The sequence below is a fragment of the Thermobia domestica genome, chromosome 7 (assembly GCF_964235325.1).
Source record: "Thermobia domestica chromosome 7, izTheDome1.hap1.1, whole genome shotgun sequence".
Classification (NCBI taxonomy): Eukaryota; Metazoa; Arthropoda; class Insecta; order Zygentoma; family Lepismatidae; genus Thermobia; species Thermobia domestica.
This window is the reverse complement of record NC_137460.1, coordinates 151,080,853-151,096,031: the sequence shown is the minus strand read 5'-3', so window position 1 is coordinate 151,096,031 and position 15,179 is coordinate 151,080,853. Positions and strand designations below refer to the sequence as shown.

The following is a 15,179-nucleotide window of genomic DNA, read 5'->3' as shown; positions in this document are numbered from 1 at the left end:
GAATTAACCTTCACAGGAAAGATAATTATAATTTTTTCATTGGGCAAAATGTTGTTTGCAAGAAGTGAAACCTAAGTTAAAGACAAAAGAGTATTTTGAATTTAAGATATATGATCTTGTTATTTTCTTTTAAAAAATGAGATTTTTTTGTTACTACTATTGGTCGTTGCTACATACCGGTACTAACGAAAACTGGATATTGATTTTTCTTTTCAATTAGTCAACTGCAGGTTGTTTTTGTGGAATGTTCCTCAGATATTCAGTCTAGAATGTTTTTCTATTAGTGATTTGGTTCTGTGGTAGTCATGGAAAGCTACTCGAGAAAAAATAATCGTCAGAGTTATCATGTAATCCAATGCACTTCCTATGTAAGTTTCTCACAGGAGATGGAAATTTGATTACTCTCCTGAATGAAGTTCCTTCACAGGCTCGTCCGTTAGATTTTCAATTTAGAAACTAATCCACGAGTTAACCATTTCGTATCACCCGGAAATACAGTATTAAGTTTTCTCATCTCTACTGAACCATTGATTTTTAAAATTTTCCTCCTATGTTAAACTTCTTCAATCCTATGTTACTTGCAGTAACACTAGTGTTGAAGAATTTTTTCATGCAGAAAAATGGTATTGCTATATCGAGTTTCCAGGCGATTTATTTCGCTAATTTGAATCGAGGTATTAGTAACGAATGTAACAAAGTGACTCGTTTGACTCTCAAATTGCCCGGCTTTTCTGTTGTAATCGAGTTTTCCACAATGACTAGAGCTTAATCTCAATATATGAGCTCATTTTATCGAATAACTTGAATCATTACATCCAAACCTGAAATGTCGGAGTTTTTTTTATTATTATTAAAAAACTGCAGAAATACTCTGTACAGTAATATTAATGTGATCATGATTCATTGTTTTATCCTTTGTGAGTGGAACATTCGAGGTTATGCTGATGTCTATGATCGTGTGTTTGCTGGCTGAGGAACTAAATATTATTTTAAAGCGGTATTACTCTGTACTGAATAGAGGCCTGCACGGGACGGAACTTTTTGCCCGGGCCGAGGCCCGGCCCGTGAGTTTATAATATGAGGCCCATTCCGAGTCCGAAATATGTTTTAGGATTTATGCCCGTGTCCGGCCCGAGCTCGTGATAATCAAATGAGCCCGAATTACAGAATCTTAATAATTAACGCAAAATTGTATTTTTATTTACAGGAATAACAAGCTTAATTTTGCAGTTGCCCTTTAAAAGTTCTTCAGAAAGAATCGTCCAATAAATATCGTTGTTTAGTATATTTACAAAGTTAGGCCCGAAATATATGGTTTTATATTTTAAAAGTTTACGTCCCGATCCCGAAGTGATATATGCTTTGTAGGCCCGCGTGGGCCGGGTCAGGCTCGGTCCGAGTCCGTGCAGACCTCTAGTAGTGAATAAAACTTTATAGGGGGATTGGTACATATGTTTCTGGTGTACTGCACTACAGTAGTGGATGCTGATCTGTATGAGTAGCGGTTACAATATCAAATACGTGTGCAAACACGCGGTCGCTCTCGCTTCTTCTGAAGTTATTTCAATGGTTAGGAAATACAAATTGGAAAGTGTGATCTATCTGCATACTTATTGATTTAAGTTTGCAGTAAATACTATTGGTATAGCATCCATTTACTATATACTTTCATACTCAGTGAACTATTACTACTTAACGTAAGTTCGAAATTAGTTCTATACAAAACTTCTTCATCGATGTTGAACTCTAGCTGAATGAAACATAACATAAACTGTAAGTCATTAGATATATTCAACTCTCTCTCTCTTTTTGTGTGTGTGTGTGTGTGTGTGTGTGTGTGTGTATGTATGTATGTATGTATGTATGTATATATGTGTGTGTGTATTCATTCATTCATTCATTTGGGATTTATTTCTTTATTTGAGGTCCCCATTCGTTAGAGCATCAAAAACGATCTGAAAGAAGTTGTGGATTTTTCCCATCACTCTTACCGTTCCCGAGATATTGGCCGAAAAATGTTCGGATTTCGAAGATTTAAGGCGCCATATCTCGGGAACCGTAAGTCATAGAGAGGTGATAGTTTGCGAATTTTTCAATTTTGAGCCTTTCCTTTTGTCTCTTCGTAATACAACATATCATAGAACGTTTAACAGCACTTTTAAACAAAGCATGTGGAAGAAAATTTAGTACTCAAGGAAGTTATAAATCGATATATATAATACAAGAATTGTTTAATGAGTATAATAATAAAGTACATAGAACAATTATTATAAAGCCTGTAGAAGTTAAGAAAAAATACTTCTTTTTAAGTTCGTTCTGGCATTGCTCTTGGACGATTCTCAATTGGTTTAATTATAATGTCTGTTCCATTTCCTTAACGGAATGAAAAACAAAACCAATGTCACATTCTCCACGGATGTGTGTATACAATATACATACAATGACAATAAAATACAGCTATCTTTCTACTGTGATTAAAAACACATTCATACGCTCTCTATACACCACCATTCAACAGTTTTCCAACTCAGGTGTCGCGACACCCTGGGCTGTCATGTGGCAGTATTAAGGAAGTCCCCAGTTTTATATATAAATTCAGAATATAAAACAAATGAAGAACTTGTGATGAAATAAAGCTAAATTTCTGTATATTTTTTTTTAGCGTTATTAACAGCGGGATCAAGATATCGATTTCTCCAATTTTGCACGAGTAATGCTCAATGATGGTAGTAAATATGTCTGTTCTTAATGCTGTATATTGGCGCTATCAATCGGTTCATGTTTTAACTCTTCGCGTCTTGACACCACAACCAGCAAGGTTGTAACGCTCGCCATGTTAGTGTGAGTCAAATTAAACATATACTGTAGTTGTCAAATGACTACTGGATTAACCGAAGTGGTATTTTAAAAATACAACTTACAGTTATTGTAAGAAATGGCGCTCACACTAGCTGCTACCGAATCACTAGGTCTCAAATCTTCGGGTTTAGCCGTCTGAAATCGTGTATAGTTTTTTGTCATTATTGTTGAGTTCGATGGCCTAGGCAGTTTGAGCTGTCACTATGTGCGTAGATGTTTGTTAATTTTTTTAGTTAGTCACGTTAGGCTTTGTGCTATTATACTGTATCTCTGCCTATTTAGGCTGGACCTAATAACAGCTGCTCTGCGTATTATGCTAGTTTTTGCGTATCGGAGGTAGGTTCAGTTCCCATTACCTCTGCTAATCACAAGTTTACTGTATATGGAAATTATTGAATTGGCTTCAGTTGAAGAACGAAGATTGCCCTCGCCCCCTCCTCAAATCGTACTTTCACACTCTAAAAAAATGTTTTAGAGTTATAAAATAGACGGATACACAACCATGCAACCAAGTGGAATATCTACTCCTCTTGTTGCAGTAATTTCCTATGGAAGGCTAGTTTTAGACGGAAGCATTTACCGTGGCATTTCTCGTAGCAAAAATCGTATCATTGATATCCTACCGTGTAAAGTAGCAAATGCTATAACATTTCACATGCCATGGCATATCCTATGGCTTTTCTTGTTGATAGAACCTGCTCTCTTTCGTAGCATTTACCCCAGCATTTCTGGTCCGATTGCAGCGCCGTGGTGTGTTAAAAGAAAGCGAAAGATTTTGTGCCAAATATCCATGCTCTTTGCTTTGTGTGGGAAATTGAATTGTAGTAAATCAAAATGAGTTGGAGTAGGGATACTATTATGCTGATTGAAAAATATGAGGAGCATCCATGTTAGTACAAAGTTAAATGTTCTTTATATCATTATAAGCATATGTGACGAAGGGATTTAGAAGAAATAGCGACTGAAATCTCGGGTAGTTTTTAGTTTCGGAGCCATAATTGCGCTCTTCTCCAGTGATTTTTTTCCTACGTCACGACAAGATGCTTGTAAAAATGCTACTGTGTAAAACCACCATATACTTTTGATGCCATTGGATATAGATTTTGCCAGCACATTTGCTACGAGAAATGCTACGATGAATGCTTCCGTCTAAAACTAGCCTAACGGTAGCTGTACTCTGAGGGAGCAAACGGGCGGATACATGTGTGGCGCGTCATTTTCGCTCCATTGAGGTTTGTCGGAAACCAGCTCTCCATACATTCAAATAGATCAACCGCATACTGAGCGAGCGTGTGCTCCAGGGTCACTCGGAATGCCATGCGGCACTTTAGACAAGTATCAGACGCCTATCCCCAGTTCTTTGTTACGCGGCGAAATTGGCGGAATATTCGATCGACACATGTGTATACCAAGACCTCATATTTAAAATATGCACTCAATACGAACACTCAGAGTGATCTGGTAATATTCTACTTCATTTGAGTTAAAACGCGTCGTGGATAGAAGTTGCAGCGCACCCTAAGGGAGCGAAGATCTAAATTTCTCCGGGCGAAACTGATTTGCAACGCCTGCCCCTGTTTGCTCCTTCAGTGTGTGGCCACCCTAAAGAACTGATGAACTTGTTATGTGGAACGGGTCGTTTATATGCCCTGCAGCATTCCAGTCCATTCTAGTTCCTTGTGGTCTGTTTTGTCATTTAACAAATGAACAGAAAGGGAAAAAACGAGGCAAATTTTTCGACTATGTTGCCAACCATATTATCAAATAAGAATAAAATTATTTAATTGCAATATGCTGTTGTTGATCCCATCTTTAATGTGTTTGATTTGCGCTCCGCTTTTTAATTTTACACAATGTTCGTCTGTATTTTTAAATCAGCATTCGATCGGAGTTTAAGAGTGTTGAGTACATGAGCAATTTTTTAGCCTTTTGATTTGTGTGGAAATTATTTTTCTTTTCTCAAAAAAGAACTGGAATTTTAATTTTTCTAAATTATTTAAATGCCCCTTACTCCGTCAAAATTTAAATTTTTGAAGTATTTTATGTTTAATAACATTTAAGTATTATTAAATATATGCATAATGCAGATTCATTTTAAAAAAAACTATTTAACCAGACTTGAAGAACTCAGTAAAATCACATAATTAAAATGTCAATTCATGTCAGAGTAAAACAGAAAAATAATTATCATATAAATCAGTAAGCTATAAATTAAAACTGGCGTGAGTACTCAAGACCATTAAAGAATTATAAAATATCAAACAACCTTTTGTCGTAAATGTTGATTGTGTGTCAATTGATGGCACTACTGCTGAAGTTGGAGTAGTATTTTAAAATTCTCATGATACTCGGCAGGGCTGGTATAATTAAAACGCGGTGTGTGTGGTTCTTAAGCGAAGTTTTCGGAGCTTGTCTCTCTTTTATCGTCAGAGTAGTATTGTACTTCTTCATGATAACAATTAATATTCAATTGCAGGTGCTAAGGTAAGTGACAGTATACTTCTGGGGTCATCAAAGAGAACTTTTAGCCTGGTTAAGCTTTTGTCTTAAACAATTATCGTGGTCGCTCTTGTTTACGCCGACTTAAGCTCTACTCCTAATTAGGGTACAATGGATGTTGATCCTGCACCAATTGCCACTTGGAGTATCTGCCACATGCTGTTGAATGAACTAATCGTCGCTTTCAAGGCCGTTTATGTACTACAGAAATTTGAATACACGACATTTATGAGATAACATGAACACTCAAATATCTGTGGTATGTGAAAAAACCTGAGAGCAGCTGTCAGTTCAGTACTTTTTAGAGATCTCTTTTTGTGACTTTTTGAATGTCTGATGTTCTTCCTTCTCTTCAAGTTATTAGCTAGATAATTGTAGTTATTCTAAATCCAAAAGAGTCAATAGAAACGTAGTGAAAATTCTCAAACAAAGCAATTAATAAATAACACTTGAATTACATTTGAAAACGTATGTAAAAATGGTGTAGTAACTCATTATAGCTCCTAAACCATAATTCTAAGAACAATACAGAATATCGTCTTATTATTTTTATTTTAACTTATCATTTTAATCCCAGTGTATCTTATGTAACTGTACAAGTTAGTGTCAATCAGTTACATTCGAGTCAAGTTCAATTTCAATAGAAGATGTTAGTATTTAGACTGAATTCTAAGTATTGAGTAGGAATATATTTTTTAGATATGACATAAGAAATAATTATATTTACTTTTATTTCTATTTCATTATCTACAGGAATTCACTCATTTCTTGCTTCGTTTATACATAGCACACACATACATAGACCAAAAACTTTTTGATAACTCTCAAATTCACCTGATCAATGTTCAATCCGTATATGTACGTTGTAAACTACTGTTCCGTGTTACACAAATTACACTAGTTAAGGAAGTAAATATTGTGCAGAAAACTAATATATGAGATAGTTTGCAATCATAAATCAGTTCAGCTTCATAGCTCATGTATACAAACAAAGCTATCATGGCGAATGTTTGATTTTTCCATACGTTGATTCTAGAAACGCTAACTTCATTATTTTAACACCATGTGCATGGGTTTCTTCTGATTCTCCTGTTTCCTTCCGCTTTCTCATTTCACTATTTCATTCATTTCTCATCATCAGCGTCTCCTTTAGCTTAACCGGCATAACCGGGGACGTAAAACTTAAAGATTTCATTTTTTTATTCTTTTATCATAGTGTTTGTTTTGTGTGGTTATTTGTCTTTTTTGTAATTGGAATATAAGCAGCAACATAAACGTATTGTAGGGGCATTGAACTATTTCGAAATATCAATGGAAAATTACATGTTCGTTTCTGGTTTAGCGGCTTATTTTATGATTAATCTGTTAGGTTGTCGTGACAACGGAAATCAGTATCTAAATATAAAACTATTTGCGTAAGATATTAAAAGAAAAATGAATAAAATATATTTACTCTTCAAAAGGGCAATGTATGGGTGTAATTATTTTAAAATGTTGTTGAATAAATTCTTACTACTCTAAACTACGTAATCTTCGTCCGAAATTAGCATAATGATGATTTTAAAGGTTCTACAAATGAACAAAGGAATTGAGTAATATTTATGTAAACACCAACAGTTTTAAATCATTATTGTCCGTTCACTCTAGGATGGAAGATTGTTTACAAACAACAATTGTAGAGCGAGCGTCAACACCTTGCTTCTCACCCCTACATGGTTAATTCATGGTTGCCAGGCACATAAATCGCAGAACCGAATGTACCTACTTCTGCACAGTCATAGAACAATTATTATTACTATATAAATTGCTGCTTTTCGGATGACTGAGATATTAACGTTATGACAAATCGAGTTATAGTTATTATGTAATACAATCTTACATATAATGCACACTCAATTTTGTACAAGTGTTCTTGTTCGAAAGTGTGCTGAAACCTTGTACGCCTGGCAATATTGAAATCATGCAGTTTGTATTGTAAACAATAAACAGGGATCGCGAAGACCGTTAGGTTCGCTGGACAGCGTTGTTTTCATGATAAGGCGACAGAAACATCTTGTACTGATTGTAAACAGAGGCTGGAAATTTCGATGCGAGTTTAGGTGGAAATATTCTCGCAACATTATTGCCTGTTGGTGAAGGTTTGCAATGTTGCAAACTGCCAAGTCTAGAATTTCATACTAATTGAACGAGCTTTGAGAAGAATTAGTATGATGCAATAATTATAAATACTAACAACCATAGACCTAAAGTATTAGGAAATAAAGCATGCTGCTGTAAGAAGAATATAATACACATAGAATTACGTGTTCAGTGTTCAAAGTACAGTATAAAGCGAATTTTAACATGTAAATATTTTAAAGCAGTACGCATTTACCCTGTTTGGGTGCCCTTACTAGACACTGTCCAACACAAAAAACGCATTAAAATAGGTAGATCGAGCGTGGGCATGATCCCAGCTCTGGCTGGTATTCCTTATTAAGGTTTTCCTCAGTCCCACAAGGTGAATGCCTAAACGATAGCTTCTGTAAGGCCGGGGCGGATTCAGGACGGACTTCTGGGGGGGGCGGTGGGTTTTAGTACTGCTACTTAGAGCTACTTTTAAGAGCTCCAAACTCTGGGATGGGTTTTATTTAAATATATAAAATAAGAAAGTTTTCTCTCCAGGGGGGGCGATCGTCCCCTAGATCTGCCACTGCTGTAAGGTCAGAAATGGGCCAAACACTGAGGCCCCAGAATTGGCGGGAAATATATTACGCCAGAATGTTGCCAAAACTATGGTGGTGGGTTCCGATATCCCTTTTTCGTTTATATGTGTTTAAATTCATTATGAAGTAAGTGTAGAATTGTTTCTTTCATTCTTTTTCTTTCTTTCTTCTCATCTTTCTCATCCTCGCTCTCTTTTCCCCACCTTCATAAAATCTGAATACTATCCTCCTGTAAGATTGTTTCTCTCCACGACCCAAGGTTTAAAGAGACCAACCTGATATAGTTAACTAATAGCAGAACTGTACCAATAAATTCACATTAGAGACAGCGCCGTAACTTAGTATAGATTTTTTCTGGGGGCAAGCATTAGTACGTGTATTTGGGCCTCCTAGAAAAAGTTTTTTCTCATTCTAGGGCCCTCCTCTTTCTATCTTTTTCTTACTATTTATGTCCCCCCGGAGCCTGTGGCCCTCCCTGACGGCAGGGTTTGCGGAGCCGTTACTTATGCTCCTGGGCCCCTTCCATACATGACAAATTAATTCAGGGGACAATATTGACAAATCTCAAAACCATACGAATAAATGTTATTTCTAGGGCCCCTAATAGTACACGTTTTTTACTGAAGTGGGCCCACGACTCACTTTAGTTTTATTTACCTTTTGTGCGCTGCTTTATGTAATGTAGTGAAACTGTTTGATGCTTCATTTATAATTTCATGTGCGCATCGTATATGGATTAAGAAAATTTTGCCTCAAAATGGGCCCCTTCGAACGGCGGGGAACCTCCCTGGGGGCAGTTGCCCCTCCCCTGCCCCACACATGTTACGGGCCCTGATTAGAGAAGAAGTAAACTGTTTCGAAATTTACGCAACTTGCAAATACCAAGCCCTACTAGTGCTAAAGTTGACGAGTTAGTACCACTGTTACCACTGCGATAAGGGGAAAGAAGGGGAAGGACTGCTAAGATTCGCTAGCCAGGTTTTGTGTCAAAACACACCTCCAAGCTACAGTAAACGGACAATACATTAGTCCATATTACAAAATCTTTTGGTAAGCTCAAATTTCTTGTGCTAAGTTATTTTTTTTTTTTCATTTGGCTTTTTCTGTTAATACAATATCTATATACATACAGAAACAATAAATATAGATCTTTATTGCTTTTCTCCGCTCTTTCTTCCGTAGTGCAGTCACCAAGAAATTTACTTTACAACGCAGGTTTAGGTTTAGTATAAAAAGATGTGTCACTAGATCTAAAGTCAACATCTAAAATTCTCTCTCAGTTGTCTATTTGACTTAGTAATCGAGTTATTGTTTCTGGAATTCAGATAGTGGTATATGGTCTTTGTAATAGCAATTTTCATTAGTGTTTGTTTTCACGTTATATTCCCATTCTCGTCGGCTTCATTTCGTGGTTATTTTCTTTAGCAAAGAGGCCATAACCATGAGATGTTAAAAACTACGAAAAATTTTCTTTTTCTCATTTACAAACAAGTCTAACTTACGCGTAATGTAGACACTTAAGCGTTTTTATTTTTAAGCAAAGATATGCTTCCGTGTTCGGTGACTTCGGAAAATTATCCAACCTTTTATTATTGATTCGAGTCACGTTATAAAAGATCCCATAATGACCTATTAGCAGGTCGATGTTGTCTTGCCAATACCATCTACTGCCCTTATTCCAACTATCATTGAGAATCGTCTTATTGCTGCTCAACTTCGTTTTGTAGAATTTCTTTTGTTATTCTGCTGACTTAACTGTTTCTCTTCGATATGAAATTGGTTTTAGGAACAAAAAGAAAACATAAATGGAAAACATAAAGTTGGTATAGGTAAAAGTAACATGCAAAGAAACGTGTCGGAAAATAAAATAGTAGTAAAAAAATACTACTGCAGACTTGAGTAATACGGACTTTAAAAAAAAAGAGAGAGAAAGAAGGACTATTCATCCAGAAGAGGTCATTTTTGCTGAGAAATTCACAAAACAGTTGAGAATTCGCAATTTAAATTTCATAAAGCGAGAAAAAGAAATGAAAAGTAGAAAAGTAATTATCTGGAAGATATTTTGGTCGAAACTTTTCGGCCTGTCCAGAAATGACCAAAATTCTCCTTACGAAAACTAGGAATCTTTGTAGAACTATATATTATATTGTTTTTATAAAAGAACTATTTGTGTAACAAAATTATTTTACGCAGGCAAACGTTGAAAAACGCGTTCTGTTTAACGCGTTGTGTTATTTAGTAACGAGATTTTAATCTCTACACGAAATGGAGTACACAGTATGTATGCCCAAAACATATTCGTAATTGAAAGATGACATAACTAAAAAATGACCCTTACTGATATGTGATATTGAAAATGGTTTTAAAGGCTAGAAAACTTTTCAATAAAAACACCACAGTTAGAAGTACTTATCCTCTCTTCTCCTTCAGGAAGCAATTATGTCATTTTTATTTCCTCATATTAACGTCCAGCAGTGCCAATTTTCAACTCTCTCCTGGAAAGCTGATGATTTTAAGTTTTGCCACTTCTCTATTAAAGCTTTGAATGTTGTGTTTTACATATGCCAGTTTTACGTGCGAAAGGCTCCATGACGCGTATGAAGGTAATAAGAGCTCACTTTTTAGACCCGTGTTGCAGATGTGTTGACTTTCATTTTTCCTTCATTTTTTCCATCGGTAACACTGTCGATTCAATACGAATATCATTGAAAAAATGTTTCATTACGAGTAAAATAGGGTATGATTTACCTTTCTCTTCTAGCAAGGAACATAAAATATGTCCGTTCAAACATTTTATACATTTATTGCAGAAGAAACCTTAAAAACTAAAAAACTCAATTTTCCATTTGCAGTTCATTATACTGCCCAGCTAGAACATGACCACCTACCTAGTATCCGGTTTTTCGAATTTTCTTCCTACCCCTAAAAATAGGGGTAGTTCACTGAAAGCTGAAAATCAAAATGTGCCATGCGTTCTACAAGAGTTTAACAATTTTGTTTATATTTCGTAAGCCAATATACAATTAACAGCTTAATACGTTATAAGCCATTTTTCTAAAAGAAATATCCGAAAAGGGTAAGTTTTTTTACGATTATCTAAAAAATGGCTCAGGCAATTTTGTTTATATTTTATAAATACATATTTCATTAACAAACATACAATGTAAGTCATTTCTCCGTTCAAAAAATCAACTAGTATTATTTAATTCTGGCGTGTTTCTGTCTGATGAATTTTTCATAAACAACTGAGGCAATTTTGTTCGTATTTCATAAATAAATATTTCATTAATCATTCTGTAATGTGACATAAGCCATTTCTTCTGTTAGTGTAATCTTCAGGGTGTGATTTTTTTCGAACGATTTCTCAAAATGCTTCTATCGATTTTGTTCATATGTCATGTATTTCGTTAACAACCTTGTAATGCGGCGTAAGCAGTTTCTTCTGAAGATATCTACAAACGGATAGTTTGCTTTTGGAGGTAAGTTTCGTCAGCGAGTTTTCTCCGGGAATCGAACCTGGGCCTCCCACGCCAATGGCACTCGGATCTTCTTTCCTAAGTGCCTTTGGCGTGGGAGATTCGGGTTAGATTCCCGGCAGGAGCTCATGTGATTCGGATACCATGTTAAACCGTAGGAAGTCTCGCAGGAAGACACAAACAATTGTGTTTATTGGAGTGATACCAATCCACACAAAATTGTGACAGGAAAGTTAAACGTCCCTGGTATCACTGTTTGAAGTGGTGGTGTCATAGTACCGTTCTATTTGTATAGGAGCTGTTACCAATGATACATACTGTTTCAGATGTCCCAGGAAGTTGTCATTCCAGAACTTTAAAATTACTCTTGTTATGTAAACATTCAGTTCAGCTGGCAACCCGATAGAACAACACTTCAGTGGTATTGTGAGGGATTTCTTGGTTGTTGTGGTACGACAGATTGACCACCCTGTTCATGTGACCTCACACTATACGACTTTTCCATGTGCGACATTATCAAAGACAGATTGTTTTCTGGCCACCCCAGGATTTGGATAACTTGAAACAACTAATCGAACAAGCATTCGAGAGATTGGATGCCAGTCCTAGGATGTGTCATTTTTGCAAGTCAGTGCTGAAGAGATGTACCTCGTGCATTGAACGTGGTGGAAGATAGTTTGAACAGTATTTATATGTACAATCAAGATTGTCAGGTCACTTAACTTGGTTTATTTTTTCACATATTGGAGAAAGCAAGTTTTTGTCCATCCTGTATTTAGGCCCTACACGTGTTATATGAGTATGGAGTAATTTTGTGGTATAGTTGTTTATGACTGACTTTATTTCTTCTTCAGTGAGAAACTAATTTGTAATATTGCTTTAATAAAAGGAAATCCAGAGGGGATTGTAACTTCATTACTTCACAAAGTCTTTTAATATCATTGAAGCATGAACCCATCCTAAAACGCAATGCAACCTTCAATAAATTGATTGATTAGATTGATTTGAATTTAACATCCCTTTTCAGCACTAAAACTAACAGAAATGTGACGTACTGTTTAAAGTAGGACCTGAACCATTACTTGGACAAACACCGTGTGCGTGGGTTTCCTCGGGGTTCTCCCGTTTCCTCCCACTTTCTTCATTCCACCATTTCATTCATTATTCATCATCACCGTCTCCTTTATCCTAACCGGCATAATCGTGGGACGTAAAACTCAAAGATTTCATTTCATTTCATTTCTGAACCATTACTTGGGTTTGTATCGTAGGCAAATATCCCACCGGGAATCGAGCCTGAGGCCACTCCCACTGATAGCACACATGTTAGCCACGAGAATACACTTTCATAAATGGCGATGAATATTTAACACTTACTGAAATAAAACGAATTTAATTCTGTTTTAGAATTTATAGAATAGTCTCATTTTATATATCAAATTCCAGAATTGCTGCGAAATTACAGCTGTGTAATTACCAAATACCTGTTGCAAGTTTTGCATTAGTAAAATGGTTAGAAATTAGTTTGTGTGGTAACATCTTGACCTACTTATCTGCTCCAAGATCTAATGAACTACCGCGAATACTTTATAATTGAATCTTGACATCTGTTGCATCTAACATTAGTGTTTGTGGCCCCTTTCTCTGTTTGATGAAGTAATGATAGCATTTGAAATTTGTGTTCATCTTATGAGTGAATAACAGCTTTAGCAACGATGTACTCTTATGTTTGTATATATAGTGTCTATATATATGAAGAGGTGAAGCTGTAAAAGTCCCATTCGTGGCTTTAGATGAGTTCATGGGATAGAAGCAGTTGCTGAAGATGATCTTCCCTCATCTGTGTGCAGCTGTGAGGTGTTGTGGTGGTTGGGTTGTTATCGATCTTCAGTGGAGAAACAAGAGGCGTTCTTTTTCTCGGAAGAACATCAACACTGAATTCGTTATTGCCTTCATCGTATATCAGTGTCAGTGCAGCCGAATACAAAGCGACTTGTCTTCCTTTATTCTTCAGTTGTTTCTTTTGGTAATACAATATATTCAGGGTGAATAAATTACAGTAAAAAAGTACTATTCCTGCTACTGCTGCTTAACCGTATAATTGTGCGATTGACAGTAACTTTCAGATCAGTTTGTTGTGCTTGACAATTCCATCAGGCTGTGATAAATCATTCTCACTATTAGTGTTCAGCAGTTATTTTCGATATTTTGGATATTCATGTTTCAAATAAATATAAAAGGATTATATAAAAGAAATCTCGACTTGTCCAACTGAGGAGAAACACCGTTTTTGAGTTAACTTGCTATCCTGTAATTGAAAAGTAATATGGTCATCTGTAAAGGATGTTTTCTGTGAAATTTAGGGTTTCCTAGTATTCGTCTACTTCAGAGTACAACACAAAGTAAGTTGAAGTATTCGTACTTCAACTTGCACTTGCTTGGGTAAATTACTTGTTACAAAAATAATCCAGATATGAGATTTAATCGAATGAAAATGTACTGAAAAGGACCATATTATGTCTTTTCTGAGGTGACTTTAAACCACTATCCAGAATGATAAAAACGTTCTCTTCAGCTTAGCATGAATACCTTAATTACAGGTTGCAAGGAAGCAAGTAGAAATAAGTACTGCAGGGAGCTTTGAGACTATGGCCTATCAATAAACATTAATAATAGAATATGTAGGTCTAACAGACATTTTAGGCTATTCTTGAAATCCTTTAAAAACCTGACCGATAAACTATTTACAGAGTAAAGGTTTTTAGAACTGATGGATATTTGGTCCTTCTACACGGTGATTCATATCGCATGCGACTGATACAATCGATGTAAACTTTTCAATATAATTACTCCGTTATACTTCAGATTTGTCACATTTCATTATCTGGTACAATTTTTATTTATTTATTTTCCGTCTCCTTTAACTATAGGATAGGGCATACGCATTTGGTGTTAAAGGTTGCATTCAAGTAAATTCGCGCAGTTTAAATATATATATTTGTCAAAGTAAGTATAAAAGGAAATAACAAAAAGGATAAGCGACTTTCCACTGGACAATATGCAGTCCATTATATTTTTGAGATTATTTTCTTGTAACTCCTAATAGTAAACGTAAAACATTATTATGTAAATCTTACAAATATTAGAACAGTAATTTCTTGTATTTTAGATACAGATGAAAAGTAACATGCCTAGAGCACTTACTATGTTTTATATATATGATAAATAGACATCCTTTTAACATATATATATATATATATATATATATGACATCCTTTTAACATAAAATCCTCTACAGGTGTAATTAGTTATTTGGGGTGTATCATCTCTTGTTAGCCCCAAGACTATAAAGATGTGGACCTTCCAGTAAACGTGGGATTCGACACACATGGATCTCGCCAAGAATCGAACCCAGGTCTCTCGCATTGAAGTCGACAACGGTAAACATTTAGACATAAGAGCTCTCTACAGATTGGATTTAAAATTCCAGAGTCCAACAATACGACTGGGCGAAGAAACTAATCTTATTATCTGACTGGGTTCTGGTGTGCTAATTCTTGGAAATGTGCCAAAAATATCTCTGTAAGAACTTGGCAGCGTAGGAATTAATGCACTGGTACAGTAAGCGGACAACCTGACT

The 15,179-nt window shown here is 35.7% G+C and overlaps 1 protein-coding gene across 6 annotated transcripts in view; it reads left to right on the top strand.

Moving 5' to 3' along the window:
- Positions 1-15,179, top strand: part of trio (trio Rho guanine nucleotide exchange factor) — a 1,041,517-nt gene that overhangs the window by 822,019 nt on the left and 204,319 nt on the right. The window lies entirely within an intron of this gene.